Source organism: Rhinolophus hipposideros (genome assembly GCF_964194185.1).
Source record: "Rhinolophus hipposideros genome assembly, chromosome: 2".
Taxonomy (NCBI): Eukaryota; Metazoa; Chordata; class Mammalia; order Chiroptera; family Rhinolophidae; genus Rhinolophus; species Rhinolophus hipposideros.
The window spans coordinates 38,378,096-38,399,692 of record NC_138048.1 but is presented as its reverse complement, the minus strand read 5'-3'; the positions used below and the strand labels follow the sequence as shown (position 1 = coordinate 38,399,692).

Here is a 21,597-nt window from a genome sequence, read left to right as displayed (position 1 = left end):
CTTCCTTTTTTTCCTCTCAACCCCTCCAAATCCAGGATGTCTCTCTACTACAGCATGACAATCTTTCCTCTTTCCATATATTCTCCCATAGCAATGTCTATGTGCATAAGTGCTTCCCATTTCACTGAGGCCTTCGAATTTTAAATTCAAAAGTGACGATTCTTTATTTTTTGTGCTGTCTGCATTTTTGCTGTTTCTTGACGTCATTGAAAACCAACACCTGCCTGATTTACTCAGAGTTCAATGAGCCAAAGAAATAAAGGAAAGCATTACCTCAAACTTCAAAAATGCCATTCTACCACATAAGTAAACAAGCAACGTAAAAACAGATAAATTACCTATCTCAATAAATCAATCTGGAAAATCACACACTCTTGCATTTACAGTTCATCTAGTCTTTTTATTTATTTATTTATTTATTTTTCTGAAAATTCTAGTGGCTTCTCAGAGACTCAAAAACATTTGACCTTCACCTATTTCTAACTTCATTTGTTTTTAAGTGACCAAAATCCATCTGGATTAAATCCCAGTTCTTCTCCACTCTGGGAATCTGCAAATATATCTTCAGAAGATTATACATTCCAAGGATATATCAGTATCATCCAGAATGAGGGGAGAGAAATTAACATCAAATTTAGCCCTCCTAGCCCAAACATCATGATTACCTCCATTTGAGAATCACACACATAAATTTCTCAGCAGAAAGTCTCACTCTGATGAATTGTGATATCATATTAAAAAGCCCTTAAAATTTTAAATTTAAGTCTAGTGATATTTGCCATAGAAAGCTTAAGTTATTTCTACATTTATTGCAGTTTCTGAGCCCCTCTAAATGTAATAGACAGAATATATAATTACTACATGTAGTAACTACCACTAAGTAGGTATTAAGTGTTTTATGTTATATCCCAGAGTCTCTATTTCAGAAATTGGTGTCTGTCCTAATATGCTGCCTCTAAAAATTTACTTTTCATAAGCAATTTTATTTAGAAAAATCAGTGTTTAGATTACCCAAAGGCTATACTTAGGCTGCCATCACATAGCAAGGCATAGGAAAGTCAGCTCTTCTGATACATCTAAGGGCATTTTATACCAAAAACTGTTTTAGCTGTTAAAAGATTTTTAGAGTATAGAGGAATTTATTGTTGTAACTTCTTTTTGTAAAGATAATTCTTAGAGAAAATATTCACTGAATGAGTTCATAATTATTTGTTCCTCCTGTATATTCATTTGGGGTATGTATTTGCCGAGTAAACATTTATCTCAGGGATCCCTGTATATGCCAGGCACCAGGCTAAGTGCTCTGCCTCAAAGATGAATAGGTGACTTCTTTGTCCCATTCAAGCAAATCAATAAAATATTCCTCAATGCATACAACCAACATTTGTGGCTTCAGGCCTTTCTGGATGCTTGTAAAGGAAGCAGCACAGCTGAGAAAGTCCAAATTTCTTCAGACATTCTTCCATCACTAAAATTCTACAATTATCTCATCCTTATCTCATTTATTTCCAAAGCCACTTAATTTTTCAGGCTCTTAATCTTCTCTGAGGGTTGAGACTCATGACAGTATGAAATTTTTCTGGAAGATCATGCAGTGACCCTATGAAGGCTATGTGGATAAAGTGAACACTGTGTTTTCAGTGTCTTGCAGAGAATTACACCTAACATCAAGACTCAAATGCTTATCTAGGCTATCTATCTTTCCATATGTTAAATCTAATTTTATTTACCTTCTGCTCCTAAATAGCACCTATTATACTAAAGATTTAGTAAAAGCTCTGGCTAGAACAAGAAATCTAACAAATATACACTCATTTTTAATAAATGTACAAGTTATATTTGTGCTTTTATCTCAAGGGCTCTGAACCTCAATATCTTTATCTATAAAATGGGCATATAATACCCAAAGGGTTGTTAGAGCTGAGTTATTACATGAATAAAACCTAGAGCTCAATAGATATTAAATAGTTACTATCAGTATTTGCAATCATGAGGCCTTCATCAAATAAGTCTCCAATAACATTTTTTGCTTTTCTAAAGATTTTTTTAATAAGGATACACGAAAGGGAAAAATATATAGAAACATTAGTTGTAAAGAATTTTCAACTATCTTATATCTTATAATTTTCACTCTTATAATTTTGCCACTATCTTATTATTGTCACTATCTTATAATTTTAAGAAGGCCTTGTTCTTCGTCAAATTGGGGTTATAATATAAATAATTAATTCTTTCTAATTTTGAGCAGAACCAATTCTTTCATGATCTTAAAATTAAGCAAAAGTATTTTTAAATTATGGTTGCATACTAGGCTGCTAACATAGTCCTCACTTAGAATAATAATAATAAACAGTGGAAAGAAAATTTTGTATAAAAATGGTATACCCTATTCTAAATCCATTAAATATAATGCATTTCAGTATTATAAATTTAAGTGATGTAAAATGCCAAACAACAACAAAAAACCCAGAACCTTAAGAATGTGATGTCTAAACAGCTATTGCAGTGATTTCTGAAACATTCAAATACTAGAGTATAATTAGCAATAAAATTACACACACACACACACACACACACACATTCCAAGAAATAAAAATAATTATCCCTGATATTCGAACAATTACAGCACAGTATAAGTACAGTAGCTTTGTGAGTTTAAGTACATAACTTGTAAATAACAGTTATATTGCAGTTGCTATGCACATACAATTATTTTTAAAATAGAACTTACCTCAGCATAGAAATATTAACTCTGCATATAGTTAACATGGTGATCCATTGACTTTAAAATATTGTGAGTGAGACTCCCATACTTTATGTATTTACACTACAATCATAGATTAGCAATTTATTAGCTTGTATTTTAGTCAACTGTTAATGAGATTTTTTTCTTTTTGCTGTGGGAGCTTAAAAACAGCAATCACTCAACATAATTTGAGTGAAATACATTGGACTTACAGCTGAAGGGATGAAAATATAAAATAATTTAAAACCATGTTGCCTTGTGTTCTACATGCCTTTTACTTTACTAAATAAGTGACTTCCATGATCACTATTATTTTCACCACTGCATATCCCCTTTTACGTAGAATATTTTATAGTTCTTTTTGTCATCAATAGTTATGAGTAAAATTACAATTCTTTCTATTTGCCATGTTGGATCTACGTATTCTTTCAGTTTACTCATCTATTGAGATTGTATACTGGGAAGGATATGCATGGATCCAAGAAATGCCCCTTAAGCCAAGAATTCAGAAGAGCTTGAATCAGAAGGAGGCTTTCAGAAACTACTGACCTGGGTATGTCAATGGCCCATGAAATGACTGGATGACAAAAAGTACTCACTCCATCCCTTTTGCTGAAAACAGCCAGCAAATGGTACACAGGATGCTTTTATGGAGTATAGGTTGTTCTGGTGAGAAGCGATAGACACCAAGGTGGGAAGGAATAGTACAGAGTAGGTAACATAGATAAAATTTTATGGAACCCTATTTCTTTGATCTCGACTGGGACACATAAGCTGTCAACATGAAACCAGTTGGAATCCTGAGGTTATTAAAGCGCCCAGACTTCTTCGAGCCAGACTAGTTTCTGTTTTCACTGTATTACCTGCTAATACAGGAGAAACGATGTAATAAAGGAGTATTTGGTGCTGGTGCCAGGTTTCCTGGTGAATTCTACTCTTCCAACTTGCTTCAGGACAATTTAGGGGGCACATTCCTCCTCTACACTATTAATTTACCATAGTCTAGGATGAAAACAGCTTCAGAAAGTTGTTTCACATTCACAGGGGGAAAACATCGTTTCACAAAGTATTTATCAGCTTTCTTGCATTCCAGCATTATCTCTAATGGCAGTGATTTTAAGAAACTCAACTTGAAATTATGTTTGGTTTAACATTTTCTTTTTTGATTGTGCATGTGTGTGTGCGTGTGTGTGTAGTTTCCTTCAGTTTATCTGTCATTACACTGTCCGCTGCAAAAGAAACTTAGCCTATATTTGAGTCAGTTTAATAGCAATTCTCTTTTTAGAGCTTTAATTTTTAAATTTCCCTCAGACCATTCTTGAAGAAGCCAGTTAAATGCTAGCTTAAAGCAGGGTCAGACATTCACTCCTAAAATGACCTGCTCTCATTTAAATTGGTTTCTACATGATATTTGTAATGCAATTAGAATGGACAAGTAGCAAAATTTGTCAGTGAGCTAAAAATTATATGTCTACTACGGAAAGCTGTTCTCTTCTGTGCTAGGTTTTTCCCATGGAAACGATTGGATTTGCCCTGTCTTCCGCTCAGATTTGTTGTGGGGGAGATCAATAAAGGAAGGGGGTGCACTATGAAAATTGAAAAGTACAATAAAATTCTGAGTTATTATCATGAATGAATCTTGCTTTCCAGATATTTGGCAATACCTGCTCTGCTCAGTTTATACATTGTTAATATCATAGATGTTTGCTATTTCTAGAATCTAATCCATTTAATTACAACATTCATGGCATCTTAACTCCTTTACATATTTTAAATTTTAGAAATATTTTAAAATTCAAATATTTTTCTAAAAACTCTATCCACTCTGAGGAAATTTAAAGAAGTAATTTGGGATAGTTAAAATAATGTTGAGTCATTTCTGACTGAAAATTATCCTAACTATTATTGATTGATGAGTCAATGTCCCCCGGAAAGCACATTATTATGGTATTCTCAGATCATGTACTTGGTTCCAAAATGTACTACATCTTTACCAGCTACATTAATGAGGTAATAGAAAGTATATTTGTCAAATTGGTAAATCCACAAACTTAATAGGAACAGAAATCAAGGTTTAAAAAGTTCTTTACATACTGATATAATAGGATTAGCTTGAAAAATATATCTACCTGAGAAACATGTAAATTTCTAGATGTGTTTCAAACAACAGAAAAATATGATTATGCAATATGTATTGATATTTATTTTCAAAGATAATTTTATTATTATTAACTTTAAACTCAAACAATTAGACTACATTAATATAAATTCAGCAACCAGGGCAGTAAAGTAAAATGCTGCTATACTATGTGTAACTATGTGCATTTTAGGTGGCCTGGTTGAAAACATTATTTGTAATATACTGAATGAATAAACAACAGTATAGCCACACAGTGGTATACTATGCTACTATAATAGCGAATAAAAGACATCTTTATAATTACATTATATCTTATAATATACAAGATATATTACTAAATTGAATAAAAGACTAAGGAAGGTATGTATGGTATGCTGATATACTGTCATTTATTGGATAAACGGGGGAATACAAATATAAATATATACATACATGCTTCTATTAAAAACAATGCAAGGATAAGCTATAAAATTTTAAAAATTTCTATTTATAAGAGAAGTCATTCAATATACGGGGCAGATATAGAACTTAAATTTCTTGGAATATGCATTACTTTAAAGATTTGATTTTTGAAAATTCTAAATATTTGTATAATCATAAAACAAAATTACATTTTAAAAAGAAAGAAATACCCAAAAATTGAAAATAAAATAAAACAAATGCATTTTGTATCTAGTTGCTGGCATATCAATACAAAGAATCTATTCCAACTGAATTTAAGAGGCCATGGGGGTGGCATGCCCAGTGGCCAGCTTCAGACTGGGCTGAAGCACCATTTCACTTAGACACTCCTAAGTACAACATATCCACATCTACGGCACCGGAGCCCTGTTAAAGTGGGCCCTGCTATGTAGGGTAAGGCCCTGCACAACAGTTCCTCCACTGTAGTCACAGCCAGTCCTCACAACCAATCAGCTAGAGGGTCAATCCCTCCCATTATGTGCAAACAGCAATCAGATCTCAACTCAACAGGAGGGCACACATAACCAACACAAGGGACACACCTGGAATACCCAGCTCTGGTGACAAGGGAGACTGCATCACTGGATCCTACAGGACACCTACTACATAAGGTCACTCTACTAAGACCAGGAGGCCTAGCAGCTATACCTAATATATAGAAACGAAACACAGGGAGGCAGCCAAAATGGGGAGACAAAAAAACATTTCCCAAATAAAAGAATAGAACAAAGCTCCAAAAAACGAACTAAACAAAATGGAGACAACCAATCTACCAGGCATAGAGTTCAAAATACTGGTTATAAAGATACTCAATTATCTCAGGGAGAACTTCAAAAGAGAGATAGGAAACATAAAAATGGAGATAGAAAACATAAAAAAACAACAGTCAGAAATAAAGACCACAATAACTGAAATGAAGAATACATTAGAGGGAATCAACAGTAGATTAGATGAAACAGAGGATTGAATCAGTGATTTAGAAGGTAAGTTACCAGGAAAAATCCAATCAGATCAGCAAAAGTGAAAAAGGCATTCAAAAAGTGAGGAGAGTTTAAGGGGCCTCTAGGACAACACCAAGCATACCTACATTCACATCATAGCGGTACCAGAAGGAGAAAATAGAGAACAAGGAATGGAAAAACTATTTGAAGAAATAATGACTGAAAACTTCCCTAACCTGGAGAAGAAAATAGGTATACAAGCCCAGAAATTGCAGAGAGTAACAAACAAGATGACCCACGAGGCCCACATCAAGACACATCATAACTGAAATGCCAAGGGTTAAAGACAAAGACAAAATCTTAAAAGTAGCAAGAGAAAGACAGTTAACTACAAGGAAATTCCCATAAGGTGATTTCGCAACAGAAACTTTTCAGGCCAGAAGGGATTGACACAAAATATTCAAAGTGATGAAAAACAAGGACCTACAACCAAGATTACTGTACCCAGCAAAGGTATCACGTAGAATCAAAGGATAGATAAAGAGCTTTCCAGACAAGAAAAAGCTAAAGGACTTCATCACCACCAAACAAGTATTACAAGCAAAGTTAGACAGATTTCTTTAAGACAGTAGAAGAAGGAAGAAGAGAAGGAGGAGGAGGAGGAGGAGAAGAAGGGGGAGGAGAAAAAAAGGAGGAGGAGGAGGAGGAGGAGAAGGAGGAGGAGGAGGAGGAGGAGGAGAAGGAGGAGGAGGAGGAGGAGGAGGAGGAGGAGGAGAAATCAAATATAAGGATAATAAAATGGCAATAACTACATATCTATCAACAATTATTTTAATATAAATGGATTAAATGATCAAATCAAAAGACATAGGAGGGCTGAATGGATAAGAAAACAAAATCCTTACATATGCTGCCTACAAAAGACTCACTCCAGATTGAAAGACACACACAGATGGAGTGTAGAGGTATGGAAAAAAAAAATATTTCATGAAAATGGAAATGAAAAAAGAAATGCTGCAGTAGCAATACTTATACCAGACAAAATAGAGTTTAAAACAAAGTCTTTAACAAGAGACAGAGGAGGACCGAGTCATCTTCCCTCAGGGTATTTATCTGAAGAAATCCAAATGCTACTTCAAGAGACATGTGCATCCATATGTTCATTGTAGCATTGCTTACAATGGCCAAGATGTGGAGGCAGCCTGGGTGTTCATTGATGAAAAAATAAATAAATAGTAAATAGTACACACATACAGTGGAACATGGCTTTGCCATGGAAGGGAAGGGGTTCTTGCCATCTAATGTGGCACAGATGGACCTGGAGGGTACTGTGCTGAGTGGAGTATGTCAGACAGAGAAAGACAGATGCAATGTGATTCCACTTGTATGTGGAATCTAAAGAACAAAATAAACAAACAAAACAGAAACAAACTCATAGATATAGAGAACACTTTGATGGTTGCTAGATGGGAGAAGGTTTGTGGATGAGTGAAAAAGGGAAATGGATTAAGAAATGCAAATTAGTAGTTACAAAATAGTCATGGGGATAGCAACTAAAGCATAGAGAATAATAGTCAATAATATGGTAATAACTATGTATAGTGCCGGGTGGGTACTTGAATAGTCAGGAGGATCTCTTCTTAAGTTACATAAATGTCTAACCACTATACTGTACACCTGCAATTAATATAAAATAATATTGAATATAAAAATTAATTAATTTAAAAAATAGTAAATGGGCAATTGTGTTAATACAATCTGACAAAGTCAAGGCCATCAAGGGTCACACTTGCAGGAATAAAATTCTGGATTTCTTCACCAGGCAAATAACTGTGACCAACTGATGTGAATGTGATATGAATGAAATCTGAATAATAGAAGAGGAAGATGATGACGAATATCAATTGCAGTTGAAAGAGTACAGGCCATTAACCCTCTTAATTTAACGTTTTTTTCTCAGTGACAAACAATCACTTCATGTTTTCAACCATGAAGATATCTGATCAATATAGGGACAGGCTGTTCCAAACAGTTGCTCTGCACCACAGCACATCTCCACTACTCACGTGATTTCAGCACAGTGCATGCCCAGCACTGAGCATCAGATGAATGGCACAATCTTTCTCTCTCCTCTCCTCCCCTCTCCCCTCTCCCCTCTCCACTCTCTCCTCTCTCCTCTCCCCTCTCCCCTCTCCCGTCTCCCCTCTCCCCTCTCCCGTCTCCCCTCTCCCCTCTCTTCTCCCCTCTCCCCTCTCCCGTCTCCCCTCTCCTCTCTCCTCTCGCCTCTCCTCTCTCCCCTCTCCCCTCTCCCCTCTCCCCTCTCCCCTCTCTCCTCTCTCCTTTCCTCCCCTCTCCCCTCTCCACTCTCCCCTCTCTCCTCTCCCCTCTCCCCTCTCCCCTCTCCCGTCTCCCCTCTCCCCTCTCCCGTCTCCCCTCTCCCCTCTCCTCTCCCCTCTCCCCTTTCCCGTCTCCCCTCTCCTCTCTCCTCTCCCCTCTCCTCTCTCCCCTCTCCCCTCTCCCCTGTCCCCTCTCCCCTCTCCCCTCTCTCCTCTCTCCTTTCCTCCCCTCTACCCTCTCCACTCTCCCCTCTCCTCTCCCCTCTCCCCTCTCCCGTCTCCCCTCTCCCCTCTCCCGTCTCCCCTCTCTCTTCTCCTCTCTCCCCTCTCCCCTCTCCCGTCTCCCCTCTCCTCTCTCCTCTCTCTCTCTCTCTCATCTTTCTCTGATCAGGTGGTTAAAGTCTTAATCAGGGGAGTTAATATTCATGGGGCCATCCTCAACAGGGCTATTATTTATGTATTTTCCAGATAGGATTTCTTGAAACTGTACAACATCAAGGAAGTAAACTATTATTATCAAAATGTTCTTTAAAAAGTTCTTCTTGAACTTTTCCTGTATTAATGGAGCAATATAAAAGCACTTGAATTTTAAGCCACTCAGTAAAATACTACTATTTTCCTCTGTTAGAAAAACATAAAAATTTTAGACATTTTATAGGTAATTCCCATAGAAGTATGAATGCAATACATTTAGGAGACATAATAAGGTATAAAAAATTATGATTAAACCTAAACTCACTTTATATGGCAAAATTATTATGAGACTATTGCCTTCAAGATATAGTTGACTTTCACAATGTGATCCTTTTCTTTTGTTTTCAGACAGCCTAACATGTTTTCTTAAATGTGGCTTTTATATATGGAGTTATGCAAGTTTTTCCATTTTAGCCAAGATTTAGAATCCAAAGACTATTATTCAAAATGAGTTTTTTTGTTGTTGTTGTTCCATCGAGGCTTTGGATGGCCACATTCCATATTCTATTTGTTAGAGGCAGCAAGAGTATAGGCAGAATCACAAGCTGTGAAATCACCCAGATGTATACCTGAGTGCCAATCCTTAAATGTCACCAAGTTTTAGTTTCTATAAAATGTGTCTTAACACTTACTTTGCAGTGTTCAACTAGTTGTCTAAGCCTTTCTTTTATCCTTTATCAAGCAGCAATAATCAGACTTTGTGATGTGAGGATTAAGTGAAAAACAGCACAGCAGCATAATATATTGTCTATAAAATAATATGAATATGTTATAAATATTAGATAATCTCTCCCACTGAGGAAGGATATAGATGAGCCACAGTACATGGCTATGCAGATTGTTTAACTGAATAACATTAGGGTGTAATTATTTAAGACTAATAATTAAGAAACATTTTAGATATATTTATAACAATATAAGAAGAGGGGTCCAAAATTTACATATTTATTTGTTACCCAAAGGAAGGTGCTGGCATTAATATTTCAAATAAAACAAGAAATAAACCATTTTAATTGGTTTTATTTTATATATTGTGTCCAACTTTTAACTTCTGAATAATGCCTCACAGAGCTAAGTACTGAAGTGTTAAGATTTTAAAAAATAAAATCACTAACTGCCTCATAATGTTAAAATATACTTTTAAAAACTATTTTCTACCAAATAGTAAACACACATTTCTAAGTAAAGTGCTCACCAATGTCTGTCAAGTGACCACTTACCAGGAAAGCAATTAGAATAATTGTCAGATATTTTCAGCGGTTAAAAGTTTAAAAATTCTTGTAATTGTTAGAGGCTTTAAAATTGGTTTAATTAAATGCTGATATTATAATATAAATAATCACTAGAATTTCAGAAATTTCATGCATCCAAACCAAAATATAGAAATGATTAGATTCCAAGTCTTAAAATATTCATTCTAAGTAGACTTCTTACCATGAGAGAACAAAAGCAGTGCTGCAGTTTACAGCTCACACTTGAATAGCACAGGTGTGAAAAAACCCAACTACCTAGATAAGGTAGTTGAAAATACCTAATAAGATTGGAAATTAGGTTTGTTTCTGATAGACTTGAAAAGTTTTAATCCAATAAGTACAATGTGTAAAAATGAAGTAAAGAAAACAGTGACAAATCAGTGGAACTTTCATGAAACAAAACCCTGACTTAAAGCTTACTAAATGCTAATAATGCGATGCATAATGTTATAAGTAACATAGTCCAGAGGAAGAAGAGTACAGAAATCCTGAAGAATCATTTATTTTCCAGACATAGAAACTCAAATGGTGGAAGCCCTCAATTGACACATTCCTGTTGTGATGGTTAACCTTATGTAGCAACTTGTCTGGGCCATGATGCCCAGATGTTTGGCCAAACATTATTCTGGATGTTTCTAAGAGGTTGTTTTTGGATGAGATTAACATTTAAATCAGTGGACTTTAAGTAAAACAGATTGCTGTCCGTGTGGGTGGGCCTTATTAAATCAGTTGAAGGCCTGACTATAACGAAGACTGACCTCCTTCTAGAAAGAAGGAATTTTCCAGCAGATGGCCTTTGGATGTGTATCACAACATCAGCTCTTCCCTGGTCTCCAGACTACCAGCCCACCCTGCAAATTTTGGATTTACCAAAGTCCAAAATCACATGAGACAATTCCTTAAATAGCTCTCTCTCTCTCTCTCTCTCTCTCTCTCTCTCTCTCTCTCTCTCTCTCTCTCTCTCTCTCTCTCTTCTCTACATACACACACACACACACACACACACACACACACACACACACACCCTACTGCTTCTGTTTCTCTGGAGAATCTTGACTAATATACCTATAACTAAAATTTGCTTCTCTATAAAATACAGTTCAATTAAACATTATGATTAGAGTTGTTAAAATCACTTTCATGTACCTATTCAGAAAGCATATGGAAAAAAACAAGGCTTATAAGCAGGAAAAACACAGGCATTCATCATTGGAAAGGAGCAATTCTTAAGACTACGTAAAATGAAACACCGCCCACCTTCCATATTGTGTTATATGCTTATTTCCTTAGGATATTGATAGTGAGTGGCTTTCATTCAAGAACATAATCCAATCCGTGGTGGATCATAAAGCATAATACTGTCTCATCCCTTTGGACATCAATTGATTCTCTTTACAGACATTCTACTCTATCATAGTATTGGCTATCGATACAGAATGATAAATATTGCCAGTGAAAAATGTCACAGGTAGAGGAAGAAAGGCCATTCTGAAACCATTCAGTAACCAGATCAAAGTTTTGAAAGCTAGAGGCTTGGTCCTTAAATAATTCTAATGATGGAATTTTATGTTTTTAAGGAGCTTTCAAGGTCATCTGGTCCAATATGTGATTTGGCACTCGTGTCCCCTCTATGACATCTCTTCCATGACCCTGCTAGGCATGCTTAATGATGGCTACTCTATGGGAAATCTGCTAAAATAGTAACATTCATCTCGTTTTCTCCACTGACCCTACTTTTACTCTTTAGAGACACATAAAACAAACACAACCCTTATCTTCAGACATTCAAATATTTGAAGACAGTATGAAAAAGATTTAGGAGAGATAAGGCAGTCAAGTATTTCCAGTTTTCGATTCTCCAAAATGTCCTTCTCAATGTGGTATTATGGATTTTGGATTTCTCTTACACAGTTAATCTTTACATGAAAGCAGCGCTATGAATGCTTTTCTGACAGTAAATCTCATCCCTATGATTTGGACAAAATTTCTTTTTAGTACTGAATGGGATAATGCATACAAAGCATATGGCATTATGGATGCATTGTAGTTAGTTTTACTTGACAGACAGTAGTGACAGACGCAGAACAAAATGTCTGAAAGACACAAAGTGTGGGAGAAAGGCAGATCCTATTGAGAAATATAAGGTACTTCAGTTGAAATTCAGAAGGGCATTGTCATATTTAATACTTCAGAACAAATTTTCTCTTGGTTAAAAGGTGTTGTTAAATAACAAATACTCTTTTTACATGGAAGATAACACTTCTAATAGGATTTCGTTGTAAATAAATATTCCAAATGTTCCAAACATTAAGTCAGAATGAAACCATTCCTCCCACTGATTGAGCACTGTCCTTTTCTGAAATAGCTAAGGAGATCTTGTATGTTTCTCTTATTAGTGTATTTCAACCCACAAATTCAAGTTAACCATGCATCAGGAGAAGGTTAACTAGACTGTATCTTACATTATTTTGTTTGAGCAGGACTGAACCTTATTTTATTTCCTTTCTTATTTAATATTTCAAGTGTGTTCATATTTATGATACAAACATAACCTGACAATTCATAATTTCCCCAGTCAAGCAACAGTGTAACATTTACAAACAATATTGTGATTGAGTTATTTGTAGATTTACAAAGAAAAAGAAGCTAAATAACCAGATTACAGAATCACGGCAACAGCCCAGATAGCCCCTGGGAATGACTAACATGCAGTGGAATATCTTCCCTCCTGTCACTGCTAGACAGCCACTCAATTTAATGCTTATGCGTGTGCAAAATTTATGGGGAAAAAACTGCACTCAGCCAGTATGCAACAGACTATACCAAAAGCAAAAGTATCTAAAGAAAATAAAACAGGATCCTAAAAATGTTTGTGAATAAAATTTAAAAAAAAAAAAGAAGTCGGAGTATTTCTTTTCTCTCCAAAGTCAGTCTCTCTTCATGTAACTACTACTTGGCCAACTACATTAGAGGACTCGCATGAAAACACTAACAGCTGTGTACATTTTGAGGGATGGAGAGAAAAAATATGTAATGTAACTGTTTTGATGCCACAGCCAAATCAAATTCTAAGGGTAACTGCTACAATGGGCAAAAAAATAGGTTTGATCAGGGTTAAGAAACTGATATTTCTACTTTCATTCAATAGGACATTTTAATTCCATAACTGCTCTTTTTGTCTTATTTTTCTTGCAGGCTTGACTTTGCCTACTTTATGGATGAAAAACCTCATATAAGTAACATAAAAGAATGAACTACAGATAAAGCATAATCTACATGAGGAGGGTTATGAAATGTTTGTGCACAGAGAGAATATTGTGGCTGGATAACAACAGTAAAAATTACCCTCCACCTTTTCCCTCACCAGTTAACAATACTGCTTAGTATTGCTTCTATTCTCATGTTTCTTTTTTAAAAACCAAATGATAAATACCTCAGATCTCCTTATCCATGTCTATTGTGTACACTGTAATAAGTTAATAAGTGACAGGATCACCAAAAATAGCAGGGCCTGTACAGTGGAGGTTGTGCATCTGGAGGGAACAAAGTAAGCGTGCGACAAGTTTCACATCTCCAGTTCCTCTTCCCAATGTCTGACCTTCATTGGACACTAATGATGGGGCTCAATAACAGATAAGACCAGGAAGAGAAACCATATTCCACAAAAACTTACAATGTAAATATAATTATGATAGATAGATACTCAACTTTTTATATCAATGTATCTTTTCTTCTTTAGAAGCATAATTAATTATAAGTCACTTTATACCTTAATCACAGCTTTCATTATATTTTTAAGTGCTGAAGGGGTACTGACAGAGTGAGATTATAATTCTTGTGGAGAAACATTTCCTACAGTAATTAAATCAAAACTGAAGTTTAAAGACGGGAGAGGGTGTGGTAATGGAGATGAGTGTGAAGGGCATTCTGGAACGAAGGATCAGCAAGATCAAAGGCAGAGAGACTGGGAACCAAAATGATTCTTTGGAAAAGAAATAAAAGTGAAAAAGAAAGGAAACTAGTATTTACTGAGTGCCTACAATGTTCCAAGATTGAAATAAGTGCTTTCATGTGTCATAAAATTTAATACAAAAACTTTTCAAGTATCATTATCCCACATTACAATGATGATAATTGTACACCAGTGAGATACTTAATATCTGCATTTTATAGATAAGAATCCTGACTGTTTAGAGAATAGTCTGTGTGACAGGAATTTACAACACATACATGAATGTCAGAACTAAAAAAGGTAATTAAATTATAGAAGCCTTTGATTGCTATATAGTTTTCTCTGCTGTGTAATAAATTATAACTTTAGCACTAAAAAGAGCACATTTATTACCTCAAAATGTATATGGGTGAAGAATCTGGGCACATTTCAACTGGGCCCTCTGGTTAGGGTCTCACAGGCTGCAATCAAGGTGTCAGCCAGTGGCATTCTCATCTGGAGGCTCAGCTGGGGAAGAGCCCTCTTTCCTGCTCAGAGTTGTTAGCACTATTTAGTTTCTTATAACTGTAGGACTGAGCATCAGTACCTTTTGCTGGCTGTTGGCTAGAAGCCACTCTTGGCTCCTAGCTGCTGTCCCCAGTTCCTAGAGATCCAACACAGTTTCCTGCCACTGGGATTCTCTATTACAGCCACTTTCTTCATGAAGGCATCGAGAAGAGAATGCAGAGTGATTACACTAGCAAAACATAATCATGGAAACCACATGCCATCATCTTTGCCATATACCAGTGGTTAGGAGCAAGTTACAGATTCTGCCCACATTCAAGGGCAAGGGGTAATACAAGGCATAACCCCCAAAGGTAAGGATAAGTGGAGACACCCTAGAGTTTGTACATCATGACTGCCATGTTAAGACAATTTAAGTTTCTGTCTGAAACAATTAGGAATTCACTAAAGATTTTTGAGTAGTGTGTGTGTGTGGGGGGGGGGGGAGTGTGTGCCAAAAGGAGAAAATTCAGCTTTGTTTCCAAATAGAAACAGGAATAAAGTAATAGAACTTGAAAGTATTGCCCTGACTGCCTTCATAACGTTAGGTCTTAGTTTATGGAGTGCTCCAAAAACCACTGTCCTCTGGTCATTTGCAAGTTGAGGAACCCCCAAGTTGCCTGTGAGATACCTCTCCATATGAAGAACTAACGCCATCTCCTCCCTGTATGTCCTGATGATCATGAGTAACAAATAAGAAAGGCAATAAAGAAACTAGCATGCTCGCTTGAGAGACTCCTAGTTGCTAAAACCCATGAGGGTTTTCAGCACTGATTGAGAATTCAGCACTGATGACATTTTGAACAGTGGTACCATATGTGAATTGGACTGCACGGTCAAACAAGATCCAGAGAAAATAGCAACTTGCACCAAAGGTGACATATGAACTCAAATAAACTCTGTGCCTAAGTTCCCCAAGCAAAAGAATGAAGTGTTCAAGTATACCAGAGGATGACACACAGAGTGAAATCTGCTAAGAAACAGATTAACCTAATCATAAACCAAGCACGTGGCAACTATACTGATAATTGCACTCCAGTGAGTCACTTATAATGCCATTACAGTGCACATTACTCACCCCGCTGCCCTACTTGCCCAAAATATACTGCAGATTGCCAGTGTAACAGCTGTTATCTGCTTTGTGGAAGTTATAAATGTTGTGGAAACCAAGACAAACAAAGTATTAGGTTGGTGCAAAAGTAATTGCATTTTTTGCAATTATTTTTAACCTTTTAAACTGCAATTACTTTTGCACTAACCCCCTTGCATTCTTGACTGCTAGGAGCAGCTATTTTCTCTAATTAATAAAGAAATATATATCTCATGGCGAGCCTCCTAATATTTACAGATGTTCAGTATATTAAAAAAAAAAATGTTTTCCAAGCACTAATTAGATTATTTTGGTTTCTGTTATCCAGTGTAAGCTTTCTATGACAGGAAGTGTTGTGAGACTAATGGAAAATGACTCCTTAATGGGGGTAATGGCATTGGGCATCCAAAGCATTGTCTGTCTTGAGAGAGATCACTTGGTGACATTGCTGATGTGAAAATAAGACAAGGACCTAGAATGCTCAGAAATACGATAGAAGGGACTAGATTTTTCTGCAAGAAGTGTGGAAACTGTAAAATGTGACCTCTACTTGAGATGAGAACTGAGTCTTGAAAACAAAAGTTCATTCATTTAACAAATGTTTCTTATGAGCCTAAATTTTATTTATTTATTTATTTATTTATTTATTTATTTATTTATTTATTTATTTTTGTAGTTTATTTAACAAGTATATTAAATTCAATTAACAAGTACCTTAGGATACACCATTATAAAGAAAATAGGCAAAGATCACACCATGTATTTCTCAGAAGAGATGAGATAGACAAGAAACAAAAGAATACATAAGAAACAAAAAGTACATATGTAACATTATGTTAGAAGTTTATACATGTTATGGAAAAAAATAGAACAAGTAGGGCGATTGCTGTGGATTGTTTTATTAAATGGTGGTGGGGCAGGTAGGGCTCATCAAGGAGAGGTTAGAACAGAAACTTGAAATAAGTGAAGGAGTTAGCCAAGCCAATACATGGCAAAGAGCAATTCTAGCTGAAGGAACAGCTATGTTAAGATCCTAGTGCAGAAATGAGTGTATCGTCTTAATAGAACAGGAAGGAAGTCAGTATGGTTGGGGTTGTGTAAGCAAAAGGAAGAGTAGTAAAAAGTGTTAAAAGTGTGAATGATTGATTTCACTAACGGCCCCAATATTTTATGTCTTCCTGTCTCCATACCCTTTGATAGTGTCCCTCAGTAATAACTCTGGATTTGACCATGTGACTTGTTTTGGGCAATGGGATGTATGAGCCTAAATTTTGATAGTCTGTATTATACATGCAAGTTTCAAATAAATTAAACATGGTTTTGCTCTCAAGGACTCATAATTTAGTGGCAATCATAAATATGTTAACAAATAATGAAAAGAAATTGAAGTAGTATTTCAGTGAATTATCCACATAATACACCAAAGTAAATTGTTCCCGCTATAGATAAGACTTCAGAAAACAGGTGATATTTGAGCTATATTTGAAGAAAAAGTATGGATTTAGCAGATAGAAATGGGAGGAAGAATAAAGGTAACATTTATCATGCATTCAATTTATGGGACACAAGCCGGATGTTTGTTTACATAACTTCATTTAATTCTTGCATTGGATTTTCAGCTCCCACCCATAGTCCCTTCTTGACTAACTTCCAACTGCCAGTTTTTGCATCTCTATGCTTGAGATCTTTATTCCACAAATAGAAACGGCAGTTCTTTCTCCTTATTTGAAGGGAATGAAAACTAAAAACACTTGGAAGATGGCATTTAAATACTTCATCTCCCTGCCCTTCAAGTGGTATAATTATGAGGTATATACTTTTTTTCCCCATAAAATCTGCATTACAACAGAAATGTATTATCTTACAATACAAATGTATTATCTTAGAGTTCAGAAGTCCCAAATACATCTCACTGAGTTGAATCTGAGGTGTCGATCAGCCTGCATTCCACCTGGAAGTTCTAGAGGAGAATTCTTACCTTGCCCTTCTCAGGTTTTAGAGGCTACCTGCATTTCTTGGCTTGTGGCTGTATCATTACTCCTTCTGCTTCCATCATCACATTGACAAGTAATTCCCTGCAGGTTAAGCTCCACTTGCCCACTGTGGTAGCTGGCATAGTTGTGCAGTTATTATTAGCAGCCTTTCTTCCAGGTTTTCCTTATACTTCCCCCAAAATTAACTACTTATACTGCAATTAATTTTTACTTCTGGAGAAACCCAAACTAAGACAAAATCTGTGTTTCAGGGCATTGCAAATTTTTCTGTAGTGATGGGGAAATAAAATGTAGAGGTATTAAATACCTTCTTTAGAGTTTCATAACTGGAAGCTGTGAAGCTTACTTCAAGACATTTATTCTATTAGCATATTGCTCTGTTGTTTATTATTAATACAGTAATTTCAGTAGGAATAATATATTATTAGTCATTACAATTATTGACAATCAGAACAATAATTACAATAAAATCTACTGTCTTAACATGGTGTAGATCTTAGAATCAACATCATCCCATTTCAGTTTGCTACAAGTACATGAAATCACCAGATAAATTCTTCAGGGGAAGGAAACAGTATATATTCTGATAATTTCAATTATGTCGCTTCAAAGACACAAAGGCATGAATGAGGACTATGTTTTGTACTGTTTTGTGTTATTTTCAGAAACCTGGGTGAAATGCAGAATGTGCGGTAACTTGTGAGAAGTGATTAGGCTGAAGATACACATATACAGTACAGCTGTGCAATGGAAGGCCCTGGGCGCACAATCAGTTCACATCTCAGAGTACCAATGTATTCCTTGGGACATGGAAAATCCTCCAAATTCCTGCCTCAGAAACTTTTGATTATTTGCTATCGCTCCTGAGCCAACTTCTATTTTGGGGGTTAAACTTAATCAGGTAGGTCAAGTCGTACTCTAATCAGACTGGTCCAAGATCTTCTAAATTTAAAAATTGCATTAAAAAAATGGAATTTGTGTCTTTCAGTTTGTTGTAATAATTTGTGTTGGAGCTTCCATAGACCCCAGTTTAAATCCAGAAATTAGCCCACATGATTGCTGAGATAATTTTCTTATTCTAACATTATAAAATATAAGGTGTCTTCAAACAATATGGTGAATCATGCTTCTGAGTACCATCCATCGGAAAGTCAGGATCTTCAATAGGGGAAGTGGCATGACCTTAGTAACCTTAGTAACAGTGTGTGACAAGTGTCAACTTGTTCACATCAGTTGGATGTGAGCTACGGTTGAGAGAAGGTGTGGTTTAACGTGTGCCGTAATTGTCCTCCACCATGATAATACTCCGTGTCACACATCACTACTGATACGGCAATTTCTGTCAAATAAAAACATTACAGTGTGTCCTCATTCACCTTATTCATTGGATCTGGCACTCTGCGACTTCTGGCTCTTCCCCAAAGTGAAAATGACCATGAAAGGAAAATGTTTTGAATCGATTCAGGGCATCGCAACAGCCACAGCAGCCATGACAGGGCAACTAAAGACACTCAAGAAAGAGGAGTTCCAGAACTACGTCAGAAAGTGGCAAGAACGATGGGATAATTGTGTTCAAAGCCGGGGAGAAGGGGTGCATTCTGAGGGGGTATAATAGCAATGTGTCTTTTACTGTAATATATTTTCTAATTTAAACATTCACCATATTTATTGATCACCTCATAGAAACGTAATTAGCACTTTGTATTTGGTTCTATGTTCCCAGATGTGGGAAATAACTTATGTGAACATAAACTACATTTTCCAGCGACACTGTTTTTTTTTAAATTTTAATGTACATTGGAATCAGATGAGGATCTGTTAAAATGCAGATTCTAATTCCATGAGACTCTGGTGGACACTCAGCTCTCCATTGGTAATGCCTGTTTCTACTAGTCCAAGGATATGCTTTGCATAGCAAGATAGCAGAACACTGGCCAATGTCATATGTTGGTCCATAACCCTTCTTTGGCTATCATAACTTTGCTCATAGTCTGTGTTCTAGATTCAGAAGGAGTTTTTAAGCTCATTCTAAGCAGGTGACTAATGGGGGAAAAAGGTATTAGTTGGAGGAACAGAAGGGTGCTTTGAGAGCAACCACCCCAGGCAGAGCGGAAACCTTCTCTATTTGCTCATCCCTGGACATGCACAAGCCAGAGACTTCCCCCAACAGTGTGTGTGCTGCTCCAGGGCCTGGACTTCCTGTTTTGCCTGCTCCGCATAAGAATTGCATTCACTTCGGTGTCCGCATCCCGAGGCTTAAATGTTTATTGAGCATGCCTGCCATGTGTGCTTACTAGTAGGTGTGCCAGGTTGGCATCGATTTACTTCACAGCTAAATCTTCAATGCCTGGAGGGGAAAATAATCTGCCCTCCCGAAATTCAGCTCTACAAATGCTGGCACCCAATTAACACTCATTCAGTAAAGGACATATAAGTGACCTCCATATAGTTATTATCATTCCAATTAGAAAACATTGTGCCCTGTGTGTCCTGTTGTTTTTTGTGTTTTTTTTCCCCCTGAATTATTCCATATGTAAAAAAAAAAAAAAAAAAAAAAAAACTTCATTGTTTTACTAAAAAAATTCTGGTTTTCATCATGCCATGTAGGTCTCAGTAGGAAAGCTTCAATCTATGACCATGCAGATACTTAGTCATGAGGAATTTTTTTTTCTCAGATGGAGCTCCACAGTACATACCCAAAACCAGAAATGGATGAACGTTTAATCCAGAAAAGTCAGGCTACAGTACTAAATATAAAAGCCTGAAAACAGGGCTCCATGCCTTCTCATAGCCATGGTATCTCTTAGAGCTAGTTCTCCGGGTTTCTTTATGAATACTACGCTTGGCCTTCAGACATAGATCTCTGCGTTTCTCTGGATTCCCAAACTTTTCCCACAACCTCAATATCAAAATGTCTTCTCTCGCCTTTACCTGTGCTCTATCTGCACTGATTCCTCATGGCTAGTCAACCAATCACCAATCAGGTTTACATGCAAGTAATAATAAGAAATAAACTAACAAACAAATAACAGCAATCATTTTTAAACTGAAAAATGGACATAGTAAATATTCATTTATGTATCCATTTATCCAATGTTTATCCAAAGTGTACTATGTCTAAAACACTGTGGGGAATAAAAATATGCAGAAGCTGTAATCCATGTCATCAGTACACATTGCCTGTTAGACAGCCAAAATGAAATACTGCTGAAACACATTGTTCTAGCATTTGGGAGCTTCTTTGCTTTGAATGTTTATTTTTATGTGCCATGATGCAAAAAAAAAAAAAAAAATGAAAATGAAAAATATAAATAAATAATGAGAAGGACTTAGCAATGGCAAATGTCTCAGGTAATAATAATAGCTATATTAGTAACTCTAGTCAAGTCTAATGGGAGCCATTTTTCTTTGCAATGACTTTTCATATCTCAGTCCTCATTCATTATGTGTTAATTTTATAGCATGACTTTCAGAGGACAAGACTTTTTCTAAGGTCTGTCCCACTTTTATTCTCACTTGAAAAACTCTCCCTGAGGGATCATAGTAGTAGGTAACATTTATGGAGTCCTTTCCACGTACCAGTAATTGTTCCTGCCTTTATGTGTATTAACTCATTGAGTAATGTATTATAGGCATCAACTACGCCCCATGCGCAAATGATGA

General features: G+C 36.1%; 1 pseudogene across 1 annotated transcript in view; it reads left to right on the top strand.

Moving 5' to 3' along the window:
• The first annotated feature begins 6,102 nt into the window (after positions 1-6,102).
• The window catches only part of LOC308510048 (protein DEK-like), a 383,434-nt pseudogene continuing 367,939 nt past the window's right edge, over positions 6,103-21,597 (top strand). Inside the window, exons 1-2 of the transcript in view lie at positions 6,103-6,144; positions 6,915-7,067. The product of the transcript in view is annotated as a protein DEK-like (transcript). The remainder of the gene's footprint in view (positions 6,145-6,914; positions 7,068-21,597) is intronic.